General features: G+C 40.6%; 1 protein-coding gene across 2 annotated transcripts in view; it reads left to right on the top strand.

Annotated features, from left to right (window-relative positions):
- Positions 1-24683, top strand: part of LOC144608373 (volume-regulated anion channel subunit LRRC8A) — a 35099-nt gene that overhangs the window by 1134 nt on the left and 9282 nt on the right. Inside the window, exons 2-3 of one of the 2 annotated variants that reach the window (XM_078426065.1) lie at positions 1096-1143; positions 11456-11579. The gene's annotated coding sequence lies outside the window, so the exon portion shown is untranslated. The remainder of the gene's footprint in view (positions 1-1095; positions 1144-11455; positions 11580-24683) is intronic. The other variant, XM_078426064.1, reaches the window with a different exon arrangement.

Below are 24683 nucleotides of genomic sequence, written 5' to 3'. Positions count from 1 at the left end.
AGTTGAGCAACATCTGAAAGGTGGAAGGAATTTGAGTTGAGACCCTGCATCAGGATTGAGAGTGGAGAGGGAAGGTAGCCAATATAAAGAGGAAGGGAGTGATGTACTGGCTAGTGGACGATAGGTAGATTGATGAAGGATGATGGACATGTAAGGTGTTGTTCCTCCAGTTTACATTGGTCATCATCCTGGCAGTGATGGCAGACCAATGATGGGCAGGTTGTTGTGGGAATGGTAAGGGAAGTTGTCATGGTATGAAACGGGGAGCTTGGAATGACCATTGCAGTCAGAACGGAGATGGCTTTTCTGGGTATTACTGGGTCTGTTGATTGAAGCAAAAAAGAGTCACTCATTGTAAGCCTGCAGTTGAAATGTTTCAATGCTTATTTTAGGTTTAGATTTATTTTTGTCGAGGTATACCGAGGTACAGTGCAAAGCTTTGTTTTGCATGCTATCCAAGCAATGGATAATAATAGACATAAATACAATCAAGTTAAACTCAAGTAAAATAGATAGAACAAATTTGATGATACAGATTGCAGAATATAGTTCTCGACATCGCAGCGCATCAGTTCCTTAGACAAAGTCCTCTGTCCTCAATGGAGTAGAGGTGAATCAGGCAATACCCTGCTAATGGAAGGACTTTTCTGAAGCCTGATAACAGTGGCGAAGAAGCTGTTCCTGAGTCTGGTGGCGTGTGCTTTCAAGCTTCTATGCCTTCTACCAGATGGGAGCAAGGAGAAGAAGGAATGATCAGGATGGGACAAGTCTTTAACTATGTTGGCTGTTTTTCTGAAGCAGCGTGGTGTAGATAGGGTCAATGCTGGTAAATCTGGTCTGTGTAATGGATTAGGCTACATTTACAACACTCTGCATTTTTTTGCCGTCTTAGACAAAGACCAATGTCCTCCTATGAAAAGAACTGACTGTTGATGTGTCATGTGGTGGCTGTCAATGGATTTGTGGTGTTGTTTGTAGTTGGGAGGCTTGGATATGGTAAATAATTCTGGCAATTGGAAAAGAGAGACACAAGAAGCGACAGATGCTGGAGTCTGAAAAGTGACCTGAAACATCGTCTGTCTGTTTCCTCCACAGATGCTGCCTGACCTGCTGAGTTCCTCCAGTACTTTATCTTTTGCTCTGGTAATTAGAATTCAGTTTGTGGGGACTGTGGTTTTGAGGTTTTGTTGATATTGTGTTATGAAATAGAACACTACCACCCTTCACTGAGTTATGGGTTGGATTTTATTCGTCAAATTAATATATTACTGTTGTTGATAAGCAATCAGATTTAATACTGAGTATATAACATTTACAGTCCAACAACAGAAAATCATAAATGCATCGACTTAGTCAAGAACCGTACCTTTTGTGTGCTGCTATTTGCTTGAGCTGAGATACTTGGACACATCACCACTCACTAGCTGTTACTCTTAAGTATCATAGATTAAAAAGCACAAAATAGTCAGAAACAGACTCTTTCGCCTACCCAGTCTGTTATTCATCACATTTTACCATTTTCTCTTGCATTCTTATCTCTTCCTCCTCCCCACCCCACACACACACACACACACACACACACACACTTCTCTTCAGTTTGCATCTATGTATGTGTCAATGAGTAGCCGAGTTCAAAATCAACCTGAACTGTCATTGCTCTCATGGTTAATAAATCTTCAACTTAATTCAGTTAGCCTCACATTCAGTAATGGATCTCAATCCCCTGGAGCTATTCCGTGCTGCCAAAACATATTTCTTCAACAAAATGTTGATGTGTTGGGCTATGAACATCGCCATCGGCAAGAGGATGTTTAGTGCAGCGGTTATATTCATCACCATATTAGCAATATTCATCAAGCAGCCAGTGACTTGACTGAGAATTGATGGAACATGTACATTGAGTACCAGGACTCCAGTCTCTATATTGGTAACTGTGGACTGATTGTGGGGTCTTGGTTGCAGTTGGCTGGCTCAGTGTCATTGATATGAGCTGATGTGGAGTTTCAGTGTGAGCAGTGCATTTATCTGGAAACTGGGATCCAACTTGGGAATCCTTGTGTTGTAAATTGGTCATCCAACATTTTGATGATTGGTTATTTCATTGGAGAAAAGTAAGTCCAACCATATTTTGCACATACTCTTATTTGAAAGTGATAAAGTCCTTTACAAATTAATACCAAATCTGAAACGGGCAAGTTCATTTTTAAAACTTCTGTTGCATGCTCATCTTGTAGTAAGAATAATTGGAAATGTACTGCGTTTCCCCACCTGCTATTTGGCTTGCTCTAGTTCTGGTTTGACTTGCTGAAGTAATTAACTTGTTTCATTTGGTGAATTATCATAGATTTTGCAGCATATTTGAATTGTAATGCATCGGTTTAAAACAATATCTATAAACAGGAAGAAACGCCAAGAACTGTGAAATATTTTGGTTTTTTTGTTAGTCAAATTTGCAATTGTGTATATAAAAACAAATTCCTCCTCCAAATGTGGCTTACATATCTTCCAAATTGTGAAATATTGACAGCAGGTAATTTCCAAGGGCAACAAAAGGAGATTACTAGTAGTCAAATAAATATTTTTGACTTCCGTACACCAAGAGGTTGAAATAAATTAACATTGAGCAATGACAGTAACACATTATGTCCAGATTTTAATGGAAGGTGGAAGTTGTATGTTTGGGATTTGTCCTTCAGTGCTTGTTCAACAGAGTGTGTTCTGAGCTATGATGAAGTCACATTAGTTATGTGTCTGTTGGTAGTTGCAACAACTTAATGTCAAATGATGAGTCTTGTCTTGTTTTTTTTTGTGTTTTTTTTTGTTAAATAAATTAAATGAGGGGTTTAGTATATTTTTCATGCCAACATGTCAGTACATTTTTATAACACAAACTATTTTTAAACATCTTAAAATTTCCATTTTAACGTGTCAAAGGAGCTTTTGAATGCCACAGTAATGATATTGTGCAAAAGCTCTAAGAACAATACGTTCAAGGCAAGGTTTGCAGACAAAGTTTTAAAATGTCCCTGTTCTAAATGGAAAAGCCGTCTCCGTCTGGGATTGGATTAGGATATTGAAGAAATAGCGGCGATCGGAGCCAACTGATAGTCTGATGTGAGAGGAAGTTCCATTGAAATAATACTTCGCTTACTTGACTCTTCCTATTGTGTTGTATTCCACTGCCAAGATTTGTGATTGCAATTGTTCTGTTGTAGTTAACTTGATGACAAAACACAGGAGTCAAGGTCTAAGACAGCATTCAAGCAGCCACCCACCCTGTTTTTGCATTGTTTAGAATTTTTAACACTAAATTTAGCCCTGAGGTTTTGTTTTTAAGTTTGATTTGCTCTTTGGTTAAATATATCCTTTTTAACAATGGTTTTGTGGATGTATGGCTTTCCATGTGATGAGGAGTCAGGGCCAATTTATATTCACCTCATAAGGATAAATGCATAATAGATCAAGGAAGCATATCATCTCAGCGGTTCTTTGGCCACTTTTTATTTATTCGTGTCATCACACAACTGTTTGCCAATAGCGAGCAAATTTTAGTGCCACATCGTTGGCCTCTGCAAGATCCTTTACAGTGCATGTGTCATGCAGCATGTCACAGCTCAGGAGATGTTCCATAGTCTGGAGGCTCCGTCCAAACTCGCAGTCTTGCAGAATATCCCCACTTCAGCATGTTCGATTTGCTCCTCCCCATGCCTGTGCGCCGTCTGTTGAGACTGCGCCAGGTTATCCATGGTTGGTCGGAACCTGGTGGGAGTTTTTCAGAGGGATCGATTGCCATGTGAATGTCTTCCGAAGATTTCTTTAGTCTCTCTTCCCAGAGTTTGAGCCTTCTCGACGATGCACTGCAGTTCATGGGATGGACAGAAGAGAGGAAGCTTCTGCGTGATTTCAAACGCTGAGGTAGCAAAGCGTGGTCATGTCGGAGGTGTCTTTCATCCTGTGATTGTCTGAGGTGGTTTTTTTTGACTGGCTACAGCTCTTCTGATTCCAGGAGGTGCAATACCAGAGATATATGGTATATGTTGTCAGTCTTGGTAGGTTTCATGCATCCACTGATGCAGCGACTGCTTGTGTTTAGCACAGGATCAATCTTCCTTGCATGAGCTGAGCGCTCCCATACTGCGCAGGCAGTGGAGAAACAGAGAGCCAGAGCTGTTGATCGAATGGTTTTAGAATTTGCTCCCCATTTTGAGGTGCTCAGCTTGCTAAGAAGAGCGTTTCTGGAACTGACTTTTCCTTCAAGGTTGGTGATATGTGCTTTGTAGGTCAGAGATCGATCAAGAGTCACACCGAGATTATAACAGCAACTACTGTTTATACAACAGTAATGGATGCAGTAGTGATGAAATGGTATGGGGGTTCAGACGCAGCTTTATCCCAGATGAAGCCTATTTTCAGCTAGACGCTAATCGTAGAACACTTTACCGTACAAAAGTTTTTAATTTCAGGGTGTTAGCCAAAAGATGACTTAAGGGAACCATTCTAGATACAAACCCATCAGATTGTTAAATGTAATAAAGGATAAGTTGGAAAAGAAGAGGAGGCACAAGGATCTCCTGCTTGAAGCAGACATACAGGAAGAGAGCAACATAATTTATTGAATCTCAGAAGCTGTTGTACAGATGACACACTAAAAAAAGGTAGACTTGAGTATAAACAAGACTTCTTTTTAAGTAGAATGGGACGTTGGATACAAGATCATCGTACAGCTTTATAAAACTGGTTAGATCTAGTTCAGCTGGAGTAATGTTTGTAGTTCTGGATGCCATGCTATAGGAAGAACATGATTGCCCTAGAGATGATGCAGAGGAGATTTACCTTTTTAAAGGAAATGGCCATAAGGTCATACAGCACAGAAACAGCCCATCGACCCTTCATGTCCATGCTGTCTATTGAATATGGGTTTTATTCCGTAGTATATGGGTTTTTATACTATTCCATTTACATTGTTAGCTGCTTTTAATGCTGTAGTGATTGAAATGTTCATCCAGATACTTACTAAATTTTAATGGAATAACTGCTCGCCTTTCAGGCAGTGTGTACCAAATTGCCATTACCCCTTGAGATCTTCAAAAAAATTCCTCCAATGCTCTCTTACTCATCTTAAACCTCTGCATCCTCTCCAGTGTACTTACACTTCTTCTGGTGTAGTACCCAGAACTGCAAATAATACTCCAGCCAAATCAAGCTTACGCAGGGGGTGGGGATGGGAGGGGGGGGGGGGGGGAGAAGAGCCATCTCTCCTTTCACCCCATCACCCCCTACTTTCAGTCTGAAGAAGGTACCGACTCGAAACGTCGCCTATCATTTTTCAACTGGAATGCTGCCTGACCCGCTGAGTTACTAGGGCACTTTGCGTCTATCTCGAGTTTAAATAAAGTTTTTAGAAGTTGTATAATGATATCCCAGCTAATGAAGTCCAATGTCTCATTTGCTGCTTTCCTCATCTCAACCACCTGTGCTGCCACCACTAGGAATTGATGGGCCTGTACATCAAGGGTCCTGTGTTCTACAATTTTCTCTGGAGCCCTGCTAATTCTGATGTATATGCTACACTTTATAAACCTCCTGAAATGCATCACTTGTTGGGATTAAATTTCATCTGCCAATGCGTTGGCTCATTTACTAGCTGATCAATAGCCGCCTTTAACCCAACTCACTATCCCCTCACTATCAACAGTAGTTTTCATGTCATTTGCAAACTTAGTAATCATACATCCTACATTCAAATCCAAATCTCCTGATAGTTACCAGACTCTTACTTTGCAAGCTGTAAATCTGTTTCTAATTTTACTGCAAGAAAGTGGCTGAACTTATCATCAAATAAAAAACACACAAACTCTGCAGTATAGAAATTGAATGTTTACAATATGCAACACTTAAAAAGCTTAATTCTACGCAACTTGGAAAAGGTTTCTGTTGGGTAGATGACAAGTAAGGCAAGAACATCAGGACGTGTCACAGTGTAGAGATGTAACTATGACCCAGCCCTGCAAAAACAGACCACTTCAGGATATCCATTTTGAAAATGAAGGCGTATATGGAATTGTGTTCCTTTCCTTCCTGGCATAATGTAACTTTGAGACTATTAATAAAATCTGGAACAATTATAAGTACTTGCCATACAGCTTAACACAAAAGGTTTTCGCAGTAAGTAATCTGCATGTTAATATTTACCTAGTTTGAAATTCTGTTGTAGATTTAGGATTTTTAAAGCTTAATCATCAACTACATTGCTTAGAACATTTTGTAATCTCATTTATCCCCACACTGGAAATTATCCATTCTGCTAAAGGTGTATGTTTGTAGGATGAAGACTAAAAGCTCTGATTTCTGTATAGATGCATTTTTCATACCGTATGAAATGTAAATGCAAGAATGTTGATTATAAACCATACCGATATTAAGGTAGCAGTCTAAAGATGCAGTTCAGTGTGATCTAAGAGAATTGACCACGTAGGCTGTTACTATATAGATTTTTTTGTTTTGTGTGTGTGATCTTAATGTTTAAGATATTTAAATAGGCTATTGAATCTTCTGGTTCATCTTACTTATTTAATCTCAGAATTAAGACAGAGTTTGTCTGTCAAACATTGAGCTTTGGACACAGCAATTCAAGCCTTTAATGAACTAAAATATATCCTAACTGCCAGTTTGCTATCAATGATCTAAGTAAAATATCCTACCTATCCTTAACTTTCATGGTATTTTTTTTAGATTTAGAGATACAGCGCAGAAACAGGCCCACCGGGTCCGCGCCGCCCAGCGATCCCCGCACACCAACACTATCCTTCACCCACTAGGAACAATTTTTACATTTGCCCTGCCAATTAACCTACAAACCTATACGTCTTTGGAGTGTGGGAGGAAACCGAAGATCTCGGAGAAAACCCACGCAGGTCACGGAGAGAACGTACAAACTCCGTACAGACAGCGCCCGTAGTCAGGATCGAACCTGAGTCTCCGGCGCTGCATTCGCTGTAAAGCAACAACTCTACCGCTGCGCCACCGTGATCTTCCCTTTTGGAACTCCAGAGCATGTTCCCTCCAGAGCATGTTCACCTCTTCAACTGCCTGGGATTCCCCTGCCTCTGGCCTTCCCCTCTCCTCCTCTGTGTGCGGGCTCTCAAGCCTACTCTGCTGTTCCATAATTTAATGTTCCATAATTTCATGGCTAATCAGTTCATGGCCTTTGCTTCATTTTCCTACCTAGTCACCATAATCCTGATTCTATGGATCAAAAGCTTCCCTATCTTGATTTTGAATGTATTCAGTAGTTCAGAATGTGGTGTTGTTTGTTAGTTTTTTTATTGTCATGTTTTCAGAGATGCAGTGAAATCCTTGTTCTATGTGCTTTCCAGTCATTCTCTTCTAGAACAGCATGCAGAGAGCCCCTATTCCAGCACCCTCTTACAACTTCCAAGTCTCTGAAAAGTCTAATATTGGCCCAAGAAGATATGCAATTTCTTACTTTCTCACTTTAAAACCTGGTGTCCTGTCCCGACATTGGGTCAATGACGTAGGGCTCGGTCTGGCCTAGCATGATGCTGTTGGCTCCTTCCACAGCCGCTCCATGCAGCTGCCACAGGTTGCACTTGATTTACTCGTTAATCCAGCTGCTCTAGGACCTCCTGTGTGCGCCACAGTGAACACCATGATCACCACAAACATGCCGTCCGTCACCTCCAGCAGTCACCCCCGCCACCTCCGTGCGACAAGGTCACCATGTCCCGCTGAACTTCAGGGTGCATTCTGCAGTTGTGGGAGGGGAGTTCACATCCGCACATTTTTCCCTTCATCTTCCACCGCCGCCATCTTTGAAAAAGAGAATCTGGTTTTGTTGCTTTAGATTGACAATCAGAATCTTATAAATAACTAGTGATTTAATTTTTCTCTGTTCACATACATTTGAATAATGTGGTTTCCATCCGTTCTAGTTTTCAATGAACTCGATTAATATCTGTAAAAGTAAACAATTTGTCTTGCTTGTGGGCAGTGATGGAAATGGGTTTTAGGAAGTTCGGGTACTCTAAGGTCCGTGAGGCTGAGGTTGGAAAGGAAGGGGGGGGGGATTTTTTTATGTGCGGTCATACCCATGTAAGAGTACAAGAATGCATAACTTGTTTATTGTGTATTTATAATATAGTTTATTGTGTATTATATGTCATAGCTGCTTTCTGGCATCTCTCTCTCTCTCTCTGTTTACATTACAAAATGTTCCATAATGGTATAGAATCTCCATTTTTTTCTGTCACGTCCTCTTTCTTTCTGCATGCCATTTCTTCAGCACACCTTCTGCCACTAAGAAGCCATGTCCTCACATATTCTTCGGGTTGAATTTTGACAGAGGAGGTCCCACCAACTTAATAAATAGAAGAGTTGAGAGATGATCAGTTTGAAGTCTTGCACGTTGTGGTGACATGCAGAAATTCATGCCACTGAAGTTTCTTTCACATTCTGCTGTTGATACCGGAGTTGTATTTACAGCCGTTACCAGCTGCTGAAAATCTGCAGAAACTATCTTCCCTTTAGATTCCTTGACTTCTCTGAAGGCTCTGACACAAAGCCGACCATTTAAGCCAAATTTTTCTGCCATTTCTTCTACATCATTATCCCCAAAGGTAAAAAGTGAATCTTCTGGAATATTGTTAATATCTAAATATTTTGACATTAATTAACTTTTTACATTTATCATTGGAAACTGTTGTAGATTCAAGCAGCCTGGATTTCATATTATTGACCAAACTCCTCAAAAACTGTTGTCTATGTATAGTAGGTACTTTACCAGCTCTCAAATTTATTCCATTAAATATCACCTGGCTTGTTGCTTTCTCCACTTGAGTATAACATTTTCCTGGCTTCTCTATTTGACATTCAAGAACCTTGATAGTTCGTTTAATTTCCTCATGTGCTTTACTAAGTGTACAATTTCGGTTCTGCAGTTCAAGTGACAGTTCAGACAACTCTAGCAAACTCTCCATCAACAAGCCCAAATTAATCACGAAAGCTGATGACTAATACTTTTTTCAGCCCCTCGTACCTTGCTCTCTCTGCAATAGATTTTGAAGCATCACAGCGTGCTTTTCCAAAATGCTCCCAAATAGCTTTATAAGACTGCCACATTGCCTTTACAGTTCGGTAAGACGAAGCAACCCATCTCACACTGAAAACACGACCAATTTTCAACAGTTGACAGTGAAGAGCCTCAGCACATGCAGTTAACTCATCCTGATTCTTAGGAGACCTATGATATAAGGAATACAATTTATCACAAAATATCTGAAAATGATTCAAACCTGCAACTTCATTTATAGCATCACCTACACTGAGGTCAAGCCTGTGCCTGGCACAGTGCCAAAGAGTTGCATTAGGGAAATCATCAAGAAATAGTTTTGCAACCCCTGCATTTCGTCCTAACATTCCTGATGCACCATCAGTTACAAGTGATATCACATTTTCTTTAAGGTACAGTATTGAAAAACCACCTCTTTGTAAGCAACTTAGAAGCCCATCATATATAGATTTTGCATTTGCACCAAGTTTCATATGTTCTAAATCAAAATAGAATGATATAGGTTGGGAAGATTCACCAACTGCTGCTCTCAAGCAGACTACTAGAACAGTTTTCCCATTAATAGTAGTAGATTCATCAATCATAATAGACATTTTAGATTGTTTTGAAATTATATTTTCCACCACTGTCTTTCGCATCTGGTTTCCTATGTGGTGAGAAACATTTGCACATGACTTACGAGAGTGTAGAACGTACCCTAAGTCAATGCCGTTTCTTTCTTGCAGTTCAATATCAGAAGACATATCTGTGTAGGGCCCACCTTTGTGTACAATATTATATACAGTTCTAAAAATTCAACCTGTTTTTGCTTCGTCCTTTTTCAGTGACATATACACTACATTTTATATTGCTTTTTTTTCAGCTGTTTCATTGATTTTTTGGCATCTGATATGAGCTTCACTATTTTTGTGCTTAAAAATCTTTTTTCTTAAACTCATTAACTGTTTTGCTTTGTCATCACTCATTCCTACTACATTAACACTGCACCACTCACGAGACAAATGAATTCCTTGTGTTCGTTCAAGTCCACGAAGTTCAAAAAATTCAATGGCTAACGTAAGTGATTGCTTTCATTTTCCAGTAATTCAGATTGTAGGACTCTAATCTGATCCATGAGCTGGTGCATGTGACATATCAACACGATAAGCAGCAGTTTTATGAAGAATTTTACAACTGCAGGATATTAGAATAATGTGACTCACATATGCTTGTAACGAACTAGTTAAATATTCTAACTGAGAGGCAAGTTGTCAGCTTGACATCTGCAATAAAGCAAATAGAAAAAATTGGTGTGGGAACTTTATTTGTCAGCTGTTTCAAAAAAAAAATTTCAAGCTTTGTGTGTTGATTGGTATTATCCTGATATTTTATGTCTGCTTTTCCAAGTACACGCTAGAAAGCAACAGGAACAGCTTCATCCCCACTGTTATCAGACAACTGGATGGTCCTCTCATAAGAGTTTAGACTTTAGAGATACAGCATGAAACAGGCCCTTTGGGCCACCGAGCCCGTGCCGAACGGCGATCACCTCGTAACTGGCACTATCCTACAATCATGGCACAATTTACAGAAACCAATTAACCCATAAACCTGTACGTCTTTGGAGTGTGGGAGGAAACCGGAGCGCCAGAAGAAAACCCACACAGACACGGAGAATGTACAAACTCCAGACAGCACCTCTAGTCAGGATCGAACCGGGTCTCTGGCACTGTAAGGTCTCTGGCACTGTAATCACAACTGTACCGCTCTTAAGCTATATATAGATTAAGGTTTAGGGTATAGTCGTGATCTTCCAATGAGGGCATTGTACTTTTTCTCCCGAAATGCAATGCTACAATGCTGTAACACTATATTCTGCACTGGCAATTTTCTCTTTGCACTACCTGTTATACTTGTATATGGCTTGATTGTACTGATGCATAGTATGGTTAGATTTGACACAATAGTATGAAAACAAAACCTTTTCACTGTATCTTGATGTGTGCGACAATAATAAACCAATACTGAGTGATATGCAGTGTTGAGGTATTTGTCTCAATGTTCTGGGTTACTGTTGCACTAGATATATACAGGGTACACATTTCAGTAGTAGAAAATTATATTCTAGAATGATTTAGGTTTAAATGATTTTTAAATCTGTCAAATGGTTTATTTTTGTTTGGTTCTTAATAAACAGAGGTAAAGAATAAAATCCTCCCATTACCACTGTCCACGATCTCTCAAAGAAAACAGCGCCTCTAATCTCTCCTGTGTACCTGTTATTTAGGGCTGGGTAAAGTGCACATTTCTGTGAAGTCATGTCATAAACTCGCATTAAGCTTTATGTTACTTTGCCATTTCATCACTGGGTTTTCTTCTGCTTTTCAGTGCCAGCAACTGCTCCTATGGCGGTGAGAGAGAGTAAGGTGCCCAGAGTTGGTGGGAATCCAGCAGAAATGCTAGTTTGCTTAACACACAGAACATCTGAGGACAGATAACAGCCAGCAACACGGTGAGTGAGAAAATAGATGAAATACGCACAAGACAATTTAGAAAAAATAGCTTCGTGTACAACCATAAGAGGCTAATCACAAATAGAGCATGGAAATAATTTGGTAACAGTGAAAGTTTTGCTATGAGAACTTTTTATTTCTGAGATTAAAATAAACTCCGCGCACTGGCCTTGTTACATCTTGTGACCTGTGGAGTTCTGCTGGATCCACTGTTGTTTGTATCTACATTAATAATTTGAATAACAATATAATTGGCATTATTAGTAAATTTGCAGGTGATACCAAAATTGGTGGTATGGTGGACAGTGAGGAAGGATATCTAAGTTTACAGTGGGATCTAGATCCCCCGTCATTCCTCCTCTCCACACCCACCTGCAGAAGATACAAAAGCTTGAAAGTGTGCACCACCAGACTCGGGAACAGCTCAATAACTCTATGACACTGATTCAAGTTCATGGTCAACTATGTAATAGCATGGTCGTCAATGCTGTTTCTAAAATCTGAGTGAGCAATGCATCTAATTCTTGTAGACTTAACTTAGACAGTTGTCTTGAATTTGGGTCACCGTGAGCTAGTTATACATATTTAGATAGTACTCCAATAATTTGCATGTACAGGTATACAAATTAAAGTGGCCATCAGTTTGCAAGCTACTGAATCCAATTAGGAAATGACGTGGTTGAACAGGATATCAAGCAATAAATATCTTATCAATCATCATATTATATTTGTGTATGTTCCATCATTCAATAAGTTTGTGACTGATCTGTAACTGCAGTGTCATTTCCTGGCACTGAGCATATAATTGATTTGCTTAACATCTAAAAATCTGATTTCTGAAACTATCTCGACACCTGAGCTTTCATAGCCCTCTTGAATTCTAAGGATTTACTGGTATCTGGGTGAAGCAATTTCTTGTCATTTCTGACCAAAATAGCCAACCCATATTTTGAAACTGTGACCCTTGGTCTGCACACTTCATCCACTCTGTGTCTGCCCTATCAAGTCCCTTAAGAATTTTATACAATCCAATGAGATCGCCACATATTCTTCTAAACTATGGAGAATATAAACCCAGTTTTATCTTTCTGTGTATTTTTAAGCTGTGAAATATTTTGTTCATTAATCACTTGATTTACTGATTCCTATGCTGGTCAGCTGGTGAGGCTTCAGTGCAGATGAGATTGCACGATGCTCAGGTCACTCAGCGATTTTAAAGGTGTGGTTTCCTGATTACTAATGAAATATCCACAATGAGGTAAAGTCATTCTCTCTCTCAAGCCAGAGATTTTGGCTGGACTTCTATACATTTCAAAGGTCTTGTAAAGAATTTATCCAATGTCACCTTTTGAGAATCCACTTTAGGTATGTGAAATTTCTTTCACCGCTTTCCTCGTAAGAGGTTAGCAATGGTATTGCAGTGTGTGTGCCAAGAGTATAATATTAAATAGTTTCTAGAATATAATCCTTTCAACAGAATATCAAAAGTAATTTTATTCATTCTCTGAAACAGATTTCATGTTTTTCCCGTTTTGTGTTGCTGTTCCTGTCATCGCGAGCTTTAGATTCTTTCGTAAATCATAACAATGCGTTCTTGCTGAGAAATCAAAATGAAGATAAGAATCACTTACTTTCCCACATTGTTCCTATAATCTGCACATTAAATTGTGTTGAAAAATTAAGAGCTGGAGACCTTGGCCGTCTCAGGTTGGGAGCATTGAGACAAGCAGTAATTCTTGAGACTGCATCCTGTTACCTTTGTGTAGTTACATGCCATTTCAATTGCATTGTCCAACTTTTCTATTTTCTGGAAACTAATTTAGGTTTGAACATTTTTCCAGAACTGTGGATGCTCTTTTGAGTACTTCTTGGCAAACCGTAACCTGGCCATCCTATTTTTGCGGCTAACCAGTGGTTTGCATCTTGACGTAACCTCTGTATTTCTCGTCATGATGTCTTCTGCGGACAGTGGTCATTGACAAATCCACACCTGACTCCTGAAGAGTGTTTCTGATCTGTTGGACAGGTGTTTGGGGATTTTTCTTTATAATAGATAGAATACGTCTGTCATCAGCTGTGGAGGTCTTCCTTGGCCTTCCAGTCCCTTTGCGATTAGTAAGCTCACCAGTGCTCTCTTCTTAATGATGTTCCAAACAGTTGATTTCGGTAAGCCTACGTTTGGCTGATGTCTCCAACAATTTTATTCTTGTTTCTCAGTCTCATAATAGCTTGTTTGACTTTAATTGGCACAACTTTGGTCCTCGTGTTGATAAACAGCAATAAAAGTTTCCAAATGTGATGGAAAGACTGGAGGAAAGACTGGGTGCTGAGAGCTTTCTTATACCTACATTAAGGAGGCAATTAAACACACCCGAGCAAATACAAACATCTGTGAAGCCATGTGTCCCAAACATTATGGTGCCCTGAAATGGGGGAATATGTATAAACACAGCTGTAGTTTCTACATGGTGAAACCAAAACGTATAAAAAATACCCTTTAATAAAATCTGACAATGTGCACTTTAACCACATGTGATTTTTTTTCTATGAAAAATCTCAACATGTGGAGTACAGAGGCAAATAAATAAATGATGGATCTTTGGCCCAAACATTATGGAGGGCACTGTATAAATGGGATGAAGGTTTTTGAGAACCCATCAAGTTGTTGATTAAAATACTTGAATATAAGAAACCAAATCTCCTTGGGTCAAGGTTGAACTTTTCAGAAACTTGCAAGATGTTGCCGGAATGTGGTGACTGCGTGCCGTTTCAGAAGAGGATCTGTTGTACTGGTGCAGCATATGATTTGACTGGATAGCTCGCAGAACAAGCATTTCACTCTCTGTAAACGTGACAATAAAGGTTTAGTTTTCCTTTTCCTTTTTGCATCAAAGTAGACAATAATCTACCTACCCCATGTTAGTAAGTTTCCTTGCTGAATTCCCAGTGTAGAGCTCTAGTATGGGAGGTATTAAATGAAAGGCCAAGAGAAGCAGCAAAATACATATACCATAGATCACAATCAAGTTCTTCCATACCTGTGAGATTTGAGAGATGTCAATTGCTGGGGATGTGTGGTTCAGAGATTCCAGATGTAGAAAATATGCCTGTTAGGAAATGGGGATGTGGAGCAATGTAAAAAAAAATTGAACTTGCTGTTTCCCAACTCCCCCCCCCCCGTGGTTAACTAGCCAGTCAAGATATGAACTCTTACATTCTTGAAGAGATCACCACATTCCTTTCGCTTAATGGGAGGCCAGCTATGTCTGTACAGCAATTTTAACTATAATAATAATAATGCATTACATTTATATAGCGCTTTTCAAACACTCAAATACGCTTTACAAGGATTTCTAGAACATAGAGAATTGAATAAATAGATAAATAAGTAAACGAACAGAAAAAGGAGACAGAAGGTGAGGTGACCTTCAGTGGTTGAAGGCAGTGCTGAACAGGTGAGACTTCAGTGATGTTTTGAATGTGGTGAGTGAGGAGGAGTCTCTGACGGTTTGGGGTAGTGAGTCCCAGAGGGTGGGAGCAGCGATGGAGAAAGCCCTGTCCCCCCCAGGATCTGAGTTTGGTCCGGATGGGGGGGGACAGGAGATTGGCAGCAGCAGAGCGGAGGGTGCAGGTGGGAGTGTGCCTGTGGAGGAGGTCAGTCAGGTAGGATGGGGCCAGGTTATGGAGGGCTTTGTAGGTCATGAGGAGGATTTTGTACTGGATTCTCTGGGGAATGGGGAGCCAGTGGAGTTTGTAAAGGACAGGGGTGATATGGTCACGGATCGGGGAGTGGGTGAGTAGACGGGCAGCGGAGTTTTGAATGTATTGAAGTTTACTGATGATTTTTGAGGGTGAGCCATAGAGGAGGCTGTTGCAGTAGTCCAGACGGGAGGTGATGAAGGCGTGGATGAGGGTTTCTGCAGCTGTGGAGGAGAGGGATGGACGGAGACGGGCAATGTTTTTGAGGTGGAAGAAGGCTGTCTTTGTGATGTGTTTGATGTGTTTGTCGAAGGAGAGGGTTTGATCAAAGATGATTCCAAGATTCCGGATGTGAGGGGGAGGTGGATACTGGGAGACCATCAATATTGAGGATGAAGTTTTGGGTGGATTTGGTGAGCGTTTTTGGACCAATGATGATGATTTCAGATTTGTTGCAGTTGAGTTTGAGGAAATTTGATTGAAGCCAAGATTTTATTTCAGTGATGGGCGGCACGGTAGCGCAGCGGTAGAGTTACTGCTTTACAGCGAATGCAGCGCCGGAGACTCAGGTTCGATCCTGACTACGGGCGCCATCTGTACGGAGTTTGTACGTTCTCCCCGTGACCTGCGTGGGTTTTCTCCGAGATCTTCGGTTTCCTCCCACATTCCAAAGACGTGCAGGTATGTAGGTTAATTGGCTGGGTAAATGTAAAAATTGTCCCTAGTGGGTGTAGGATAGTGTTAATGTACGGGGATCGTTGGGCGGCACGGACTTGGTGGGCCGAAAAGGCCTGTTTCCGGCTGTATATATATGATATGATATGATGATGATATGATGCAGTTTGTCAGTGTAGAGTGTGTGGTGGTGGAGATTGACTTGGTGGAGATGAGGAGCTGGATATCATCGGCGAAGCAGTGGAAGTTGAGACCATGACGGCGGATTAATTGACCAAGGGGGAACAGGTAGAGGATAAAGAGGAGGGGGCCAAGGACTGAGCCTTGGGGGACACCTTGGGGGAGGGGAGCGGTGGGGGATTTACAGTTGTTAATGGAGATGAACTGGTGCCTGTCAGAGAGGTAAGATTTGAACCAGGATAGGGCTGTGCCGGTGATGTTAAAGGAGGTTTCAAGTCGGGTGAGGAGAATGGAGTGATTTATGGTGTCAAAGGCGGCGCTGAGGTCAAGTAGGATGAGGATGTTGAGGTTGCCAGCGTCGGAGGAGAGGAAAAGGTCGTTTGTGATTTTGAGGAGCGCAGTTTCAGTACAGTGGTTGGAGCGGAATCCGGATTGGAAAGTTTCATACAGGTTATTGGTAGAGAGGTGGTATGGCATGGGGGAGACTGAGACGAGGACATTTGATCTAGACCAGTCAAATCAGTTTAATTGTCATATGTATCAGCAATGGGACAATCAAATTCTAACTTGCTGCAGATTAACAGGCCCATTAATGCAAGGACATAACTAATCAATAACTCAATAAATTAATTATCAGTAACACTGAGTAACCATAATAATAGAAAATAGGTGCAGGAGGAGGCCATTCGGCCCTTTGAGCCAGCACCGACATTCATTGTGATCATGGCAGATCATTCACAACCAATAACCCGTGCCTGCTTTCTCCCCATATCCCTTGATTCCATTAGCCCCTGGAGCTCTATCTAACACTCTCTTAAATCCATCCAGTGATTTGGCCTCCACTGCCCTCTGTGGCAAAGAATATCAGAGATATTATTGCTGAGATATTGGTTAGTGTTGAGCAGTGTTCAAGATCCGGATGGTTGCTGGGAAGAATCTGTTCTTGAACTGTGGTCACGGTTCTCAGGCTCCTGAACCACCTTCCCAATAGTAGTGGTGTGGATCTTTGATAATATTAGCTGCCTTTTTGAAGCAGTGCCTCCTGTAGATCCCTTCGATGGAGAGGCCTGTAGCAGTAATGGATCGGACAATGTCTGCAACCTCCTTTTTGACCTGGGCATTCGCGTTACCAAACCAGGCCGTGATTCAGTGCGATTTCTCTACGATACTCCTGCAAAAGTTTGATAGAGTATTTGGCAACATATCAATCTAGGTTAAAGTTTGGCTGCAGATTACTCTTGATTTCTAACCCTTTACTGTAAGTGTCAGGCACACCAGGCTCTGGGCTACTTTGCTAATGCTGAAGCGTCTAGCAGTTACTTGAACAGTATGGCTTTTTAAAAAAACAAACTATTTCTACTGAAACATTGATTCATATTTAAATGCACAAGAAGCAAGCAGAAAGAAACCGACCGACGTTCAGTAGGAAGTCAGTCCATAACCTCTCCCAAAATATTAAGGTGTCGAGGTTTACTTCAACTACTTCTGAGCTCCAGCAGTTTCAGGTCTTTTTCTGTTTATATTTATTTTTCTAAATGGAAAGAATTAATTGAGCAAATGTTTCTATCTTTTTAAAAAAAAAGCTGAATATGATTCTGTTTCAGGTTGTCGTTGTAGTTTGAAAATATTCAAACTATTTCAAATTATAGAAATAAATAAACTATTTCCTAAAAAAAAAGTGTCTTCATAGGAACTAATTATTGTACAGTAGCACTGGCGTTTCAACTTAACTGTATTACATGCCTTTAAATTAATTCTGCACTTCTCCATGGTTATTTACTGGTACTGCTGCTGTGCATGGGCCAGTTTGGGGTGGTGGTGTTTAGTGTATCCATGTGACTGGCCAAGAGCTCTGTGGCACTGTATAATAACATGTTGGTTAGAAACTGAGTCTGTACTGGTCTCATTGAATGTGTTGTGTGGGAAAACCTGGCTTGATTTATTGAAGTGAAGTCTTGGCAACTGAAACCAGATTGAATTAGCAGAAGAATTGTTTGAGTTCAAGCCTCGCCAATAAACAAACTTACCCTTCTCAACAACTCTTAACCTGGCTTCTTTGCATTGCTAAATTTAATTTTGCATTTTATCATTGTCATAACAGGGGTCTGATAAACCATTAGTTTATTTATTGTGTGTTTTGTGTGATGATTTATTGAGACATACACTTTTGCTATTTTTAGTTTTAAAATGTTGTTTACTCCAAAAAAAATCTCAAATGAAGTGAATTGCGAACAGTTGAAGAACCTTCAAATACACAACTTTAATCTGATGTACAGTTTGTTGCGCAGATATTTATAGAAGCTTGGTTAGTAGCAATAGAAAGCTGTTGTGTCGAGTTCAAGCCAAGTATAATTTTCTTTGAAGATTTTAACATTTTGAAACATGACTTTGATTTTTGAAAATTACATTACTGTGCATATCACCCAGGAGTGATCATCACGTACACTTTATAATGCTATTGCTCTCCTTGTGATTTCTGAGATAATGTGACAGGTTAAACTACAACTATTTTTGTAACAGAACAAAAGGTATGAATGTATATCAGCTGTTTGTACTCCCCTAGCTTCATGGTACAAATCTGCAGATGAAATATTGTACTTTCTTCAGATCTATTGTCAGAATTGAATCTTTACATCCACATTGAGCAGGTTTCATTCCTCAAATTATTTACAAAATATTCAGATGTGTAAATAACACCACATTGTTCCTCGATCCTGGGACAATGTTGATGTAAGAATTGTCTTTCACTTTGAACAAGAATCTAAAGGACTTTCAGTTGCTCTCAGCTTTCTGGTAAGTTGAACCGAATGCATGTACAAAAATCTGTTGTTTCCAATAGCTCGTATTTGAACTTATTCCTAAGATCAGTACCAGATGAGAGAGAGGAAACTTTTGTTATCTTTCTCACCAGCTCTGAGATTCTTTTTTTTAAAATCTTTACCGAGAATTTGTGTTTTTGATAGATACTAAAAAGTCATCTGTCTGCCCAGCTGCCATTACAAAAGTGGAAACATCATTTCCAAGTATTTTATGTAAAGCACTTAAAATTTAAAAAAAAAGTATTGCCATCTGTTCATCAATTTGATTCCTGTCCTTCATAAGCGGTGGCCTTTGAGAATAATGTTGCTATTTAACATTGAATTGAGTTGTGCGGTCTCACTACCAGAGGAAGTGGTCTGAGTGAGTCTAAACGTCCTTCACAAGGAATCTTTGCATCATATCAACACAAATTTTTCATCTTAAAAGTTATCCATACATTTTATTACATTTTCTGAAGGGAAAACTCCAGATTACATTGAAATGTGAAAAGTCTGTGTCTGCACCTATTATAATCAGAATTGTGAATTTTAACATGTAGTGTTCAGTCACTCGTCACTACTAGGTAGTACATAAATATTCACATGAAATGAAAGCCTGGTATTTATACCAAATGTTGTTGCTACATCTTGCAATTAATTGGGTCCTTCCCTCTAACACATTCTTGGATGTGCAAATGATAAGCTTATATCATCATATCATATCATATACATACAGCCGGAAACAGGCCTTTTCGGCCCTCCAAGTCCGTGCCGCCCAGTGATCCCCGTACATTAACACTATCCTACACCCACTAGGGACAATTTTTACATTTACCCAGCCAATTAACCTACATACCTGTACGTCTTTGGAGTGTGGGAGGAAACCGAAGATCTCGGAGAAAACCCACGCAGGTCACGGGGAGAACGTACAAACTCCTTACAGTGCAGCACCCGTAGTCAGGATCGAACCTGAGTCTCCGGCGCTGCATTCGCTGTAAAGCAGCAACTCTACCGCTGCGCTACCGTGCCGCCATAATTCCATCGGTTCGAGAAAAGGAAGCTAATTCAGACTTTTTTGTCAGTTTGTAACTATCGCCAAAATATTAGTTGGTTCGTTCATCCCTTGCTCCCCAGGTACTTCCCCCTTCAACCTCAGGAGATGTTACACCTGTCCCTATATCTCCTCCCTCACTTCCATCCATGCTGAATGATTACATCGCAATGATCCTTTCAGAAAAGAACCTTGTAAAATTTGAGAACTGAGCAGCTCTGAGAACTGCTGTTAATTAATCCTAGATATTTTGTGCGTGAAGCAGTTTCTTGCAAAATATGCTTTGTTTGGGTACAACTGTGATTTTTCCAGATAGTGATCCAGCAAAATGACAAGAATAAATAGTCCTTTGGAGCTTGAGAGAAAAATGTACTCAAAGCAGACCTGTCATTGCTCATTAGTAAGGCGTAGCATTACAAACAGATGTCTTAAATTACTTGGTCACGGGAGGAGAACTGATTCATCCTGACCCATTCGTGCATTGTTGCTGAGAACAGTATTGGTAAGGACCTGGAAGTCAATTTTCTTTATTTTCAGTGAACATTGTATTTTATGTTTGATTACATGTTCATTCACAGCATTTGATTTCTGGAAAAAGACTGGGCAAAACACTTTATCTGCTCAACATTATTATTCTATACTTTCATCGGAAACATTTTACCCTCTGATTGGAGTTGGAAAGATCTGAGACTCGACTGATTCTGCAAATAAAACAATAGTCTGAGCAAGGACTATTTTTAAGCATTGCCTGACTTGAGTAGTTTAAAATTTGTTTATCCAATGTTACTGAGATTTGTTCTAATTTAAAATGTTTACTGGAAATTTGCAGACTTTTTAATTTTTCTTTCAACTGCATGATATAATTTCAAGACAATTGTGCCAGATTATGGCTTCCAAATATATACTTCATATTTCCCCATGAAAATTTGGCTTTTCCAATTCTGCACTCTACTGGGGCAGAACCTTCAGCTGCCTTCTGGTCACCATTCTAGATTTGTGTCCAGCCCAATTCTTTGGGTTCTGATAAGCTCAAGATGGGATGTTGGCTAACAGGGCATCAGCGGTTGGATAGTTTGGGAGATGTTTTAAGCTGGAGATTTGTATTGCTGATGAATGGACCTGAGGCATTCAAAGCCTTCTTGAATGTATTTCATTTTGAGTCATTATAGGAGTCCCAAGAGTGACTGGAGATATTAGACTTTGTCAAGGAGGCATTGAGATTTCTATTAGTTTCTTGGAATCAATTTGCACAGTCCTAAGGAACATTACAGATACCTCTTGCACCACCATGAACCTATTCTCTAATTGTGTTTTGACCCAGTGTCATCTTGTTGCAGTCTTTCTTTTCACTGCCTTGTATAATTTGTTTGTGTGTTGTCTGAGTCTATGTGCCTGTGATGATGCTGTAAGCACGTTTTTCATTGTACCTGTGCCTGTACTTCACTGTTCCTGTGCATATAACTTTAACATAATCTTCTATTCATCTGGTAATATCTTTCTGTATCTAAGCACAAATGCATGTTTTGAGAGCTTGGTATCAGTCATGTGAAGGATCTGACCTCCCCATGGAGGCAACCGAGTGAACCTAGCCAACAAAGCTGAGGATCTTGGCCTGAAGAAGGATACTGATATTGGTTCACTGATCCTGCCAGGGAGTTTGGAACATTTTGCCGGCCCTGTTTTGGATGCAGCTCTCGGGTGCTTTAAGGTGTCTGCTGTAGTCAGTACATGTCGCAAGCGCTCAGCAGCCCAAAGATCACTTTAACCCTGGGTCTTTAAGTACTCTTTCATTCAGGCAGCCAAATGCTCTGTGCTAGTGTACTGAAGTAGTTGGATGAATTTCATAATCAATTGCTCTCTTTACACGGTAATTCTATAAATATGGGAAGTGGTGTACTTATTCCAGGTTCACATGGCCTGTTGTTGCCAGAGGGCAACGTTGTACAGTTGAACCTGTATTGTTTTATGAGTGTTAAATGTAAACCCCATTCTCTGAAATCTTTCCGTAAATGAGATAATGATGACTTGGAGCTTCGTCTCAGTCCATTTTTAGAAGCATCAGCTGCACAATGGAGAAACAAGGAACTGCAGATGCTGGTTTATGAAAAAGACAAAGTGCTGGAGTAACTCTGTGGGGTCAAGCAGCATTCCTGTAGAACATGGATAGGTGATGCTTCGCATTGGGGCCCTTCTTAAGAGCAGTTAGTCCAGCAGTTTGTGTCTTTAGCTGCATAATGGAGTTTGTTTGACCGTGGTTCTGCAGGGGAGGTAATGTTAGTTAGAAAGTTTCCCTTTTGTACATAGCTCCACTCCAATGGAAAGTGTGTCAGCAGTGAGTACAGCATTGTGATGGGAAACATTGCCCCTGCACTGTTCTCAATTACATGGCCTGGGTTAACATTGATCAGCACCCAAGGCTGAGCCTGTTGCAGGCCCATTGATTAAGCTTGCATGCCACCTTGTGGCAGACATAAGGAAACCACATTGGAAAAGCTTGCACCACAGTCTCGCTCAATTGAAGAAGCCCTGTGAAAGTGGTGAGCTCCAAGTAATTTTAAAATGCCAGCAATGTGTGGGGCTGACTGATGGTGGATGATGGGATTGGTAGTGAGCAAGGAAGTCGTGTAGGTTCTTAGTCTGGGGGTAGAAAAATCTGAGGGTAGAAAAAGGAGGCTGAGAGATAACCTTATAGAAGTATGCAAAATCACAAGCGCTATCGATAAGGTGAATAGCCAGTCTTTTCCTCCAAGGTAGTGGTGTCTAAAAGGTGAGAGGAGAAAGATTTAAAAGAGACTTGAAGGGGAAATGTTTCCACACATGTTAGTGTGTACTTGAAATGAACTGCCAGAGGAAGTGGTAGAGGTGAGTGCATTTATGACATTTACAAAGCAGTTTGACAGCTACAGAGCTACATGGACTGGAGTAGTTTGGGGAGATATTGACCAGGCACTGGCAAATAAGACTTGCTTCCTTAGGCAACATGGTCATCATTGCCTGTTTCAATGCTATATGACTCTGAAGATCTGGGTATTCTTGAAATATAAAGTAACCATGGAGATGCAGCAACTAATTAACACAAATGGAAAGTTAGTTGATATTGAGCGATAATTGAATACAATTGTACAGATATTTGAGATGAAACCAGGTATTTGAGATGAAACCTGGTTTACTCCATATGGATTTGGTTTCCCTAAGGATGTACTTGCCTCCAAGGCAGTGTGGTAAACAGTCACTAGATTGATTCCCTGCATGTGAAGGTTGTCTCTAAAGGGGGTGGGGGTAAGTCACAGGATGAGAGACTGACAACCTAAAATTTGTGTAAGAAGGAGTTTCCTCTGAGGATTGGAATCCTTTTCATTCTCTTTCTGAGAAAGCTGTAGATGCCGAGAGATCTTTGGACAACGGAGAAATTAAGTTTTACGGCAATCAAGCAGGAAGAGGATATTGATAGCAGGGTAGGAAGATTACAGGTGGTCCCCAGGTTCCAAAATTAGGAATTGTTTGGAACCCAAATTTTTTTACGTTTGAAAATTAAAAAACAACAGTTTAGAGATACAGCATGTAAATAGGGCATTCGGTCCAATGAGTCCATGCCAATCATTGATTTAGATTTAGATTTAGAGATACAGCGCAGAAACAGGCCCTTCGGCCCACCGGGTCCGCGCCGCCCAACGATCCCCACACACTAACACTATCCTACACCCACTAGGGACAATTTTTACATTTGCCCAGCCAATTAACCTACATACCTGTACGTCTTTGGAGTGTGGGAGGAAACCGAAGATCTCGGAGAAAACCCACGCAGGTCACGGGGAAAACATACAAACTCCGTACAGACGACGCCCGTAGTCAGGATCGAACCTGAGTCTCTGGCGCTGCATTCGCTGTAAAGCAGCAACTCTACAGCTGCGCCACCGTGCCGCCCATTGATCACCCATTCGCATTAGTTCTATGTTATCCTATTTTCTCATCCACTCCTTACACACCAGGGGAAGTTTACAGAGGCCAATTAACATATAAACTCTCGTGTTTTGGGATGTGGAGAAAACTGGATCAGCGGGAGTCACAGAAGTCACAGGGAGAATGTGCAAACTCCACACAGACAGCACCTGAGGTCAGGGTCGAAACTGGGCCTCTGATGCTGAGGCAGCAGCTCTACCAGCTGTGCCACTGTGAAGTGTGAGCAAGGAACCAAGAAATAACTATGACAGGACATCAAGCGGGTTAGGAAGAGTGGCCACTGGTCGGCCTCGTTGACACCGTGGGTGAGTCTACTCAACACTCCCCCTTGTCCAGTTAGTTTTGCTAGGCTCCATCCAGTCCTGATTGTTGCTGTTCGATCATATGTATAGGTGGCCATAAATATGGTCTTCGTAACCTGGAGAGGGTGGGTACAGGGAAAATTAGTGGGCTGTGAAATGGCCCTGTGATCCAATATAAATGGATAGTCCATTATAAAGTCTATTATAAAGGATGAGGTTACTGAGTACTTCGGTTCATGATAAAATAGGTCGAAGTCAGCATGATTTTGTGACGGGGAGATCTTGCCTGATGAATCTGCTGGGATTCTTTGAAGAAGTAAATAGTAGGACAGACAAAGGAGAGTCAGTGGACATTGTTTACCCAGATTTTCAGAAACCCTTTGATAAGATGCCACATATGAGGCTGCTGAGGTATCAAAGGGCAGATACTAACATGGA

This window comes from Rhinoraja longicauda, chromosome 31 (genome assembly GCF_053455715.1).
Source record: "Rhinoraja longicauda isolate Sanriku21f chromosome 31, sRhiLon1.1, whole genome shotgun sequence".
NCBI lineage: Eukaryota > Metazoa > Chordata > Chondrichthyes > Rajiformes > Arhynchobatidae > Rhinoraja > Rhinoraja longicauda.
The sequence above is the reverse complement of the archived record's forward strand: the minus strand, read 5'-3'. Positions and strand labels throughout refer to the sequence as shown.